Source organism: Procambarus clarkii, unplaced genomic scaffold (genome assembly GCF_040958095.1).
Source record: "Procambarus clarkii isolate CNS0578487 unplaced genomic scaffold, FALCON_Pclarkii_2.0 HiC_scaffold_196, whole genome shotgun sequence".
NCBI classification, from domain to species: Eukaryota; Metazoa; Arthropoda; class Malacostraca; order Decapoda; family Cambaridae; genus Procambarus; species Procambarus clarkii.
In genome coordinates this window covers 152,730-163,352 of record NW_027189229.1, presented here as the reverse complement: position 1 = coordinate 163,352, position 10,623 = coordinate 152,730, and positions in this window count along the sequence as shown.

Sequence of the window (10,623 nt, the reverse complement as noted above, 5' to 3'; positions counted from 1 at the left end):
CAAACTCCCCTGCAGTTTTCAAAATATCCCAAACATCCCAATTTCGAGGCCTGAGCAATATTTTGGAGCCAAATTCTGGCTCTCTGCACGTATTCGCAGTTTGAAATTACGACTTTTTATACCCAACATATGCCAAGTACTGAAAGCGGCAGTGAGTCACATTTTGCTCAAACTCCCCTGCAATTTTCAAAATATCCCAAACATCCCAATATCGAGGCCTGAGCCATATTTTGGAGCCAAATTTAGGCTCTCTTCACGTATTCGCAGTTTGATATTACGACTTTTTATACCCAACATATGCCAAGTGCTGAAAGCGGCGTTTGGTCACATTTGTCCCAATCCCCCCCGCAGTTTTCAAAATATCCCAAACATTCCAATATCGAGGCCTGAGAGATATTTTGGAGCGAAATTCTGGCTCTCTGCACGTATTCGCAGTTTGATATTACGACTTTTTATACACAACATATGCGAAGTACTGAAAGCTGCGTTTGGTCACATTTTGCACAAACTCCCCTGCAGTTTTCATAATATCCTAAACATCCCAATATCGAGGCCTGAGCCATATTTTGGAGCGAAATTCTGGCTCTCTGCACGTATTCACAGTTTGATATTACGACTTTTTATACCCAACATATGCCAAGTACTGAAAGCGGCGTTTGGTCACATTTGTCCCAATCCCCCCTGCAGTTTTCAAAATATCCCAAACATACCAATATCGATTCCTGAGCCATATTTTGGTGCTAAATTCTGGCTCTCTGCACTTATTCGCAGTTTGAAATTACGTCTTTTTATACCCAACATATGCCAAGTACTGAAAGCGGCGTTTAGTCACATTTGTCACAAACCTCCCTGCAGTTTTCAAAATATCCCAAATATCCCAATTTCAAGGCCTGTGCCATATTTTGGAGCCAAATTCTGGCTCTCTGCACGTATTCACAGTTTGAAATTACGACTTATTATACCCAACATATGCCAAGTGCTGAAAACGGCGTTTGGTTACATTTGTCCCAATCCCCCCTGCAGTTTTCAAAATATCCCAAACATTCAAATATCAAGGCCTGAGCCATATTTTGGAGCCAAATTCTGGCTCTCTGCACGTATTCGCAGTTTGAATTTATGACTTATTATACCCAACATATGCCAAGTACTGAAAGCGGCAATGAGTCACATTTTGCACAAACTCCTCTGCAGTTTTCAAAATATCCCAAACATCCCAATTTCGAGGCCTGAGGCATATTTTGGAGCCAAATTAAGGCTCTCTGCACGTATTCGCAGTTTGACATTACGACTTATTATACCCAACATATGCCAAGTACTGAAAGCGGCAATGAGTCACATTTTGCACAAACTCTCCTGCAGTTTTCAAAATATTCCCAAACATCCCAATTTCGATGCTGGAGCCATATTTTGGAGCCAAATTCAGGCTCTCTGCACGTATTCGCAGTTTGAAATTACGACTTTTATACCCAACATATGCCAAGTACTGAAAGCGTCGTTTGGTCACATGTGTCCCAATCCCCCCTACAGTTTTCAAAATATCTAAAACATCCTAATTTCGAGACCTGAGCCATATTTTGGAGCCAAATTTAGGCTCTCTGCACGTATTCGCAGTTTGAAATTCCGACTTTTTATACCCAACATGTGCCAAGTAGTGAAAGAGGCAGTGAGTCACATTTTGCACAAACTCCCCTGCAATTTTCAAAATATCCCAAACATCCCAATATCGAGGCCTGAGCAATATTTTGGAGCCAAATTCTGGCTCTCTGCACGTATTCGCAGTTTAAAATTACGACTTTTTTTTACCCATGCGAAGTACTGAAAGCGGCGTTTGGTCACATTTTGCACAACTCCCCTGCAGTTTTCGAAATATCCCAAACATCCCAATATCGAGGCCTGAGCCATATTTTGGAGCGAAATTCTGGCTCTCTGCACGTATTCGCAGTTTGATATTACGATTTTTATACCCAACATATGCCAAGTACTGAAAGCGGCGTTTGGTCACATTTGTCCCAATCCCCCCTGCAGTTTTCAAAATATCCCAAACATACCAATATCGAGGCCTGAGCCATATTTTGGAGCCAAAATCTGGCTCTCTGCACGTATTCGCAGTTTGAAATTACGATTATTATACCCAACATATGCCAAGTACTGAAAGCGGCAATGAGTCACATTTTGCACAAACTCTCCTGCAGCTTTCAAAATATTCCCAAACATCCCAATTTCGATGCCGGAGCCATATTTTGGAGCCAAATTCAGGCTCTCTGCACGTATTCGCAGTTTGAAATTACGACTTTTTATACCCAACATATGCCAAGTACTGAAAGTGGCGTTTGGTCTCATTTTGCACAAACTCCCCTGCAGTTTTCAAAATATCCCAAACATCCCAATATCGAGGCCTGAGCCATATTTTGGAGTGAAATTCTGGCTCTCTGCACGTATTCGCAGTTTGATATTACGACTTTTTATACCCAACATATGCCAAGTACTGAAAGCGGCGTTTGGTCACATTTGTCCCAATCCCCCCTGCAGTTTTCAAAATATCCCAAACATACCAATATCGAGGCCTGAGCCATATTTTGGAGCCAAATTCTGGCTCTCTGCACGTATTCGCAGTTTGAAATTACGACTTATTATACCCAACATATGCCAAGTACTGAAAGCGGCAATGAGTCACATTTTGCACAAACTCTCATGCAGCTTTCAAAATATTCCCAAACATCCAAATCTCGAGGCCAGAGCCATATTTTGGAGCCAAATTCAGGCTCTCTGCACGTATTCGCAGTTTGAAATTACGACTTTTTATACCCAACATATGCCAAGTACTTAAAGTGGTGTTTGGTCACTTTTTGCACAAACTCCCCTGCAGTTTTCAAAATATTCCAAACATCCCAATATCGAGGCCTGAGCCATAATTTGGAGCCAAATTCTGGCTCTCTGCACGTATTCGCAGTTTGATATTACGACTTTTTATACCCAACATATGCCAAGTACTGAAAGCGGCGTTTGGTCACATTTGTCCCAATCCCCCCTGCAGTTTTCAAAATTTCCCAAACATCCCAATATCGAGGCCTGAGCCTTATTTTTGAGCCAAATTCTTGCTCTGCACGTATTCGCAGTTTGAAATTACGACTTATTATACCCAACATATGCCAAGTACTGAAAGCGGCAATGAGTCACATTTTGCAAAAACTCTCCTGCAATTTTCAAAATATTCCCAAACATCCCAATTTCGAGGCCGGAGCCATATTTTGGAGCCAAATTCAGGCTCTCTGCACGTATTCGCAGTTTCAAATTACGACTTTTTATACCCAACATATGCCAAGTACGGAAAGTGGCGTATGGTCACATTTTGCACAAACTCCCCTGCAGTTTTCAAAATATCCCAAACATCCCAATTTCTGGGCCTGAGCCATATTTTGGCGCCAAATTCTGGCTCTCTGCACGTATTTGCAGTTTGATATTACGACTTTTTATACCCAACATATGCCAAGTACTGAAAGCGGCGTTTGGTCACATTTGTCCCAATCCCCCCTGCAGTTTTCAAAATTTCCCAAACATCCCAATATCGAGGCCTGAGCCATATTTTGGAGCCAAATTCGTGCTCTGTACGTATTCGCAGTTTAAAATTACGACTTATTATACCCAACATATGCCAAGTACTGAAAGCGGCAATGAGTCACATTTTGCAAAAACTCTCCTGCAATTTTCAAAATATTCCCAAACATCCCAATTTCGAGGCCGGAGCCATATTTTGGAGCCAAATTCAGGCTCTCTGCACGTATTCGCAGTTTGATATTACGACTTTTTATACTCAACATATGCCAAGTACTGAAAGCGTCGTTTGGTCACATTTGTCCCAATGCCCCCTGCAGTTTTCAAAATATCCCAAACATCCCAATTTCGAGGCCTGAGCCATATTTTGGAGCCAAATTTAGGCTCTCTTCACGTATTCGCAGTTTGATATTACGACTTTTTATACCCAACATATGCCAAGTACTGAAAGCGGCGTTTGGTCAATTTGTCACAAGCCTCCCTGCAGTTTTCAAAATATCACAAATATCCCAATTTCGAGGCCTGTGCCATATTTTGGAGCCAAATTCTGGCTCTCTGCACGTATTCGCAGTTTGATATTACGACTTTTTATTCCCAACATATGCAAAGTACTGAAAGCGGCAGTGAGTCACATTTTGCACAAACTCCCCTGCAGTTTTCAAAATATCCCAAACATCCCAATTTCGAGGCCTGAGCAATATTTTGGAGCCAAATTCTGGCTCTCTGCACGTATTCGCAGTTTGAAATTACGACTTTTTATACCCAACATATGCCAAGTACTGAAAGCGGCAGTGAGTCACATTTTGCTCAAACTCCCCTGCAATTTTCAAAATATCCCAAACATCCCAATATCGAGGCCTGAGCCATATTTTGGAGCCAAATTTAGGCTCTCTTCACGTATTCGCAGTTTGATATTACGACTTTTTATACCCAACATATGCCAAGTGCTGAAAGCGGCGTTTGGTCACATTTGTCCCAATCCCCCCCGCAGTTTTCAAAATATCCCAAACATTCCAATATCGAGGCCTGAGAGATATTTTGGAGCGAAATTCTGGCTCTCTGCACGTATTCGCAGTTTGATATTACGACTTTTTATACACAACATATGCGAAGTACTGAAAGCTGCGTTTGGTCACATTTTGCACAAACTCCCCTGCAGTTTTCATAATATCCTAAACATCCCAATATCGAGGCCTGAGCCATATTTTGGAGCGAAATTCTGGCTCTCTGCACGTATTCACAGTTTGATATTACGACTTTTTATACCCAACATATGCCAAGTACTGAAAGCGGCGTTTGGTCACATTTGTCCCAATCCCCCCTGCAGTTTTCAAAATATCCCAAACATACCAATATCGATTCCTGAGCCATATTTTGGTGCTAAATTCTGGCTCTCTGCACTTATTCGCAGTTTGAAATTACGTCTTTTTATACCCAACATATGCCAAGTACTGAAAGCGGCGTTTAGTCACATTTGTCACAAACCTCCCTGCAGTTTTCAAAATATCCCAAATATCCCAATTTCAAGGCCTGTGCCATATTTTGGAGCCAAATTCTGGCTCTCTGCACGTATTCACAGTTTGAAATTACGACTTATTATACCCAACATATGCCAAGTGCTGAAAACGGCGTTTGGTTACATTTGTCCCAATCCCCCCTGCAGCTTTCAAAATATCCCAAACATTCAAATATCAAGGCCTGAGCCATATTTTGGAGCCAAATTCTGGCTCTCTGCACGTATTCGCAGTTTGAATTTACGACTTATTATACCCAACATATGCCAAGTACTGAAAGCGGCAATGAGTCACATTTTGCACAAACTCCTCTGCAGTTTTCAAAATATCCCAAACATCCCAATTTCGAGGCCTGAGGCATATTTTGGAGCCAAATTAAGGCTCTCTGCACGTATTCGCAGTTTGACATTACGACTTATTATACCCAACATATGCCAAGTACTGAAAGCGGCAATGAGTCACATTTTGCACAAACTCTCCTGCAGTTTTCAAAATATTCCCAAACATCCCAATTTCGATGCTGGAGCCATATTTTGGAGCCAAATTCAGGCTCTCTGCACGTATTCGCAGTTTGAAATTACGACTTTTATACCCAACATATGCCAAGTACTGAAAGCGTCGTTTGGTCACATGTGTCCCAATCCCCCCTACAGTTTTCAAAATATCTAAAACATCCTAATTTCGAGACCTGAGCCATATTTTGGAGCCAAATTTAGGCTCTCTGCACGTATTCGCAGTTTGAAATTCCGACTTTTTATACCCAACATGTGCCAAGTACTGAAAGCGGCAGTGAGTCACATTTTGCACAAACTCTCCTGCAATTTTCAAAATATCCCAAACATCCCAATATCGAGGCCTGAGCAATATTTTGGAGCCAAATTCTGGCTCTCTGCACGTATTCGCAGTTTAAAATTACGACTTTTTTTTACCCATGCGAAGTACTGAAAGCGGCGTTTGGTCACATTTTGCACAAACTCCCCTGCAGTTTTCAAAATATCCCAAACATCCCAATATCGAGGCCTAAGCCATATTTTGGAGCGAAATTCTGGCTCTCTGCACGTATTCGCAGTTTGATATTACGACTTTTTATACCCAACATATGCCAAGTACTGAAAGCGGCGTTTGGTCACATTTGTCCCAATCCCCCCTGCAGTTTTCAAAATATCCCAAACATACCAATATCGAGGCCTGAGCCATATAATTTGGAGCCAAAATCTGGCTCTCTGCACGTATTCGCAGTTTGAAATTACGATTATTATACCCAACATATGCCAAGTACTGAAAGCGGCAATGAGTCACATTTTGCACAAACTCTCCTGCAGCTTTCAAAATATTCCCAAACATCCCAATTTCGAGGCCGGAGCCATATTTTGGAGCCAAATTCAGGCTCTCTGCACGTATTCGCAGTTTGAAATTACGACTTTTTATACCCAACATATGCCAAGTACTGAAAGCGTCGTTTGGTCACATTTGTCCCAATGCCCCCTGCAGTTTTCAAAATATCCCAAACATCCCAATTTCGAGGCCTGAGCCATATTTTGGAGCCAAATTTAGGCTCTCTTCACGTATTCGCAGTTTGATATTACGACTTTTTATACCCAACATATGCCAAGTACTGAAAGCGGCGTTTGGTCAATTTGTCACAAGCCTCCCTGCAGTTTTCAAAATATCACAAATATCCCAATTTCGAGGCCTGTGCCATATTTTGGAGCCAAATTCTGGCTCTCTGCACGTATTCGCAGTTTGATATTACGACTTTTTATACCCAACATATGCAAAGTACTGAAAGCGGCAGTGAGTCACATTTTGCACAAACTCCCCTGCAGTTTTCAAAATATCCCAAACATCCCAATTTCGAGGCCTGAGCAATATTTTGGAGCCAAATTCTGGCTCTCTGCACGTATTCGCAGTTTGAAATTACGACTTTTTATACCCAACATATGCCAAGTACTGAAAGCGGCAGTGAGTCACATTTTGCTCAAACTCCCCTGCAATTTTCAAAATATCCCAAACATCCCAATATCGAGGCCTGAGCCATATTTTGGAGCCAAATTTAGGCTCTCTTCACGTATTCGCAGTTTGATATTACGACTTTTTATACCCAACATATGCCAAGTGCTGAAAGCGGCGTTTGGTCACATTTGTCCCAATCCCCCCCGCAGTTTTCAAAATATCCCAAACATTCCAATATCGAGGCCTGAGAGATATTTTGGAGCGAAATTCTGGCTCTCTGCACGTATTCGCAGTTTGATATTACGACTTTTTATACACAACATATGCGAAGTACTGAAAGCTGCGTTTGGTCACATTTTGCACAAACTCCCCTGCAGTTTTCATAATATCCTAAACATCCCAATATCGAGGCCTGAGCCATATTTTGGAGCGAAATTCTGGCTCTCTGCACGTATTCGCAGTTTGATATTACGACTTTTTATACCCAACATATGCCAAATACTGAAAGCGGCGTTTGGTCACATTTGTCCCAATCCCCCCTGCAGTTTTCAAAATATCCCAAACATACCAATATCGAGGCCTGAGCCATATTTTGGTGCTAAATTCTGGCTCTCTGCACTTATTCGCAGTTTGAAATTACGTCTTTTTATACCCAACATATGCCAAGTACTGAAAGCGGCGTTTGGTCACATTTGTCACAAACCTCCCTGCAGTTTTCAAAATATCCCAATTTCAAGGCCTGTGCCATATTTTGGAGCCAAATTCTGGCTCTCTGCACGTATTCGCAGTTTGATATTACGACTTTATACCCAACATATGCAAAGTACTGAAAGTGGCAGTGAGTCACATTTTGCACAAACTCCCCCGTAGTTTTCAAAATATCCCAAATATCCCAATTTCGAGGTCCTGAGCCATTTTTTGGAGCCAAATTCTGGCTCTCTGCACGTATTCGCAGTTTGAAATTATGTCATTTTATTCCCAACATATGCCAAGTGCTGAAAGCGGCGTTTGGTCACATTTGTCCCAATCCCCCCTGCAGTTTTCAAAATATCCCAAACATTCCAATATCGAGGCCTGAGCCATATTTTGGAGCCAAATTCTGGCTCTCTGCACGTATTCGCAGTTTGAAATTACGACTTATTATACCCAACATATGCCAAGTGCTGAAAACGGCGTTTGGTTACATTTGTCCCAATCCCCCCTGCAGTTTTCAAAATATCCCAAACATTCAAATATCAAGGCCTGAGCCATATTTTGGAGCCAAATTCTGGCTCTCTGCACGTATTCGCAGTTTGAATTTACGACTTATTATACCCAACATATGCCAAGTACTGAAAGCGGCAATGAGTCACATTTTGCACAAACTCCTCTGCAGTTTTCAAAATATCCCAAACATCCCAATTTCGAGGCCTGAGGCATATTTTGGAGCCAAATTAAGGCTCTCTGCACGTATTCGCAGTTTGAAATTACGACTTATTATACCCAACATATGCCAAGTACTGAAAGCGGCAATGAGTCACAATTTGCACAAACTCTCCTGCAGTTTTCAAAATATTCCCAAACATCCCAATTTCGATGCTGGAGCCATATTTTGGAGCCAAATTCAGGCTCTCTGCACGTATTCGCAGTTTGATATTACGACTTTTTATACACAACATATGCGAAGTACTGAAAGCTGCGTTTGGTCACATTTTGCACAAACTCCCCTGCAGTTTTCATAATATCCTAAACATCCCAATATCGAGGCCTGAGCCATATTTTGGAGCAAAATTCTGGCTCTCTGCACGTATTCGCAGTTTGATATTACGACTTTTTATACCCAACATATGCCAAGTACTGAAAGCGGCGTTTGGTCACATTTGTCCCAATCCCCCCTGCAGTTTTCAAAATATCCCAAACATACCAATATCGATTCCTGAGCCATATTTTGGTGCTAAATTCTGGCTCTCTGCACTTATTCGCAGTTTGAAATTACGTCTTTTTATACCCAACATATGCCAAGTACTGAAAGCGGCGTTTAGTCACATTTGTCACAAACCTCCCTGCAGTTTTCAAAATATCCCAAATATCCCAATTTCAAGGCCTGTGCCATATTTTGGAGCCAAATTCTGGCTCTCTGCACGTATTCGCAGTTTGATATTACGACTTTTTATACCCAACATATGCAAAGTACTGAAAGTGGCAGTGAGTCACATTTTGCACAAACTCCCCTATAGTTTTCAAAATATCCCAAATATCCCAATTTCGAGGTCCTGAGCCATTTTTTGGAGCCAAATTCTGGCTCTCTGCACGTATTCGCAGTTTGAAATTATGTCATTTTATTCCCAACATATGCCAAGTGCTGAAAGCGGCGTTTGGTCACATTTGACCCAATCCCCCCTGCAGTTTTCAAAATATCCCAAACATTCCAATATCGAGGCCTGAGCCATATTTTGGAGCCAAATTCTGGCTCTCTGCACGTATTCACAGTTTGAAATTACGACTTATTATACCCAACATATGCCAAGTGCTGAAAACGGCGTTTGGTTACATTTGTCCCAATCCCCCCTGCAGTTTTCAAAATATCCCAAACATTCAAATATCAAGGCCTGAGCCATATTTTGGAGCCAAATTCTGGCTCTCTGCACGTATTCGCAGTTTGAATTTACGACTTATTATACCCAACATATGCCAAGTACTGAAAGCGGCAATGAGTCACATTTTGCACAAACTCCTCTGCAGTTTTCAAAATATCCCAAACATCCCAATTTCGAGGCCTGAGGCATATTTTGGAGCCAAATTAAGGCTCTCTGCACGTATTCGCAGTTTGAAATTACGACTTATTATACCCAACATATGCCAAGTACTGAAAGCGGCAATGAGTCACATTTTGCACAAACTCTCCTGCAGTTTTCAAAATATTCCCAAACATCCCAATTTCGATGCTGGAGCCATATTTTGGAGCCAAATTCAGGCTCTCTGCACGTATTCGCAGTTTGAAATTACGACTTTTATACCCAACATATGCCAAGTACTGAAAGCGTCGTTTGGTCACATGTGTCCCAATCCCCCCTACAGTTTTCAAAATATCTAAAACATCCTAATTTCGAGACCTGAGCCATATTTTGGAGCCAAATTTAGGCTCTCTGCACGTATTCGCAGTTTGAAATTCCGACTTTTTATACCCAACATGTGCCAAGTACTGAAAGCGGCAGTGAGTCACATTTTGCACAAACTCTCCTGCAATTTTCAAAATATCCCAAACATCCCAATATCGAGGCCTGAGCAATATTTTGGAGCCAAATTCTGGCTCTCTGCACGTATTCGCAGTTTAAAATTACGACTTTTTTTTACCCATGCGAAGTACTGAAAGCGGCGTTTGGTCACATTTTGCACAAACTCCCCTGCAGTTTTCAAAATATCCCAAACATCCCAATATCGAGGCCTGAGCCATATTTTGGAGCGAAATTCTGGCTCTCTGCACGTATTCGCAGTTTGATATTACGACTTTTTATACCCAACATATGCCAAGTACTGAAAGCGGCGTTTGGTCACATTTGTCCCAATCCCCCCTGCAGTTTTCAAAATATCCCAAACATACCAATATCGAGGCCTGAGCCATATA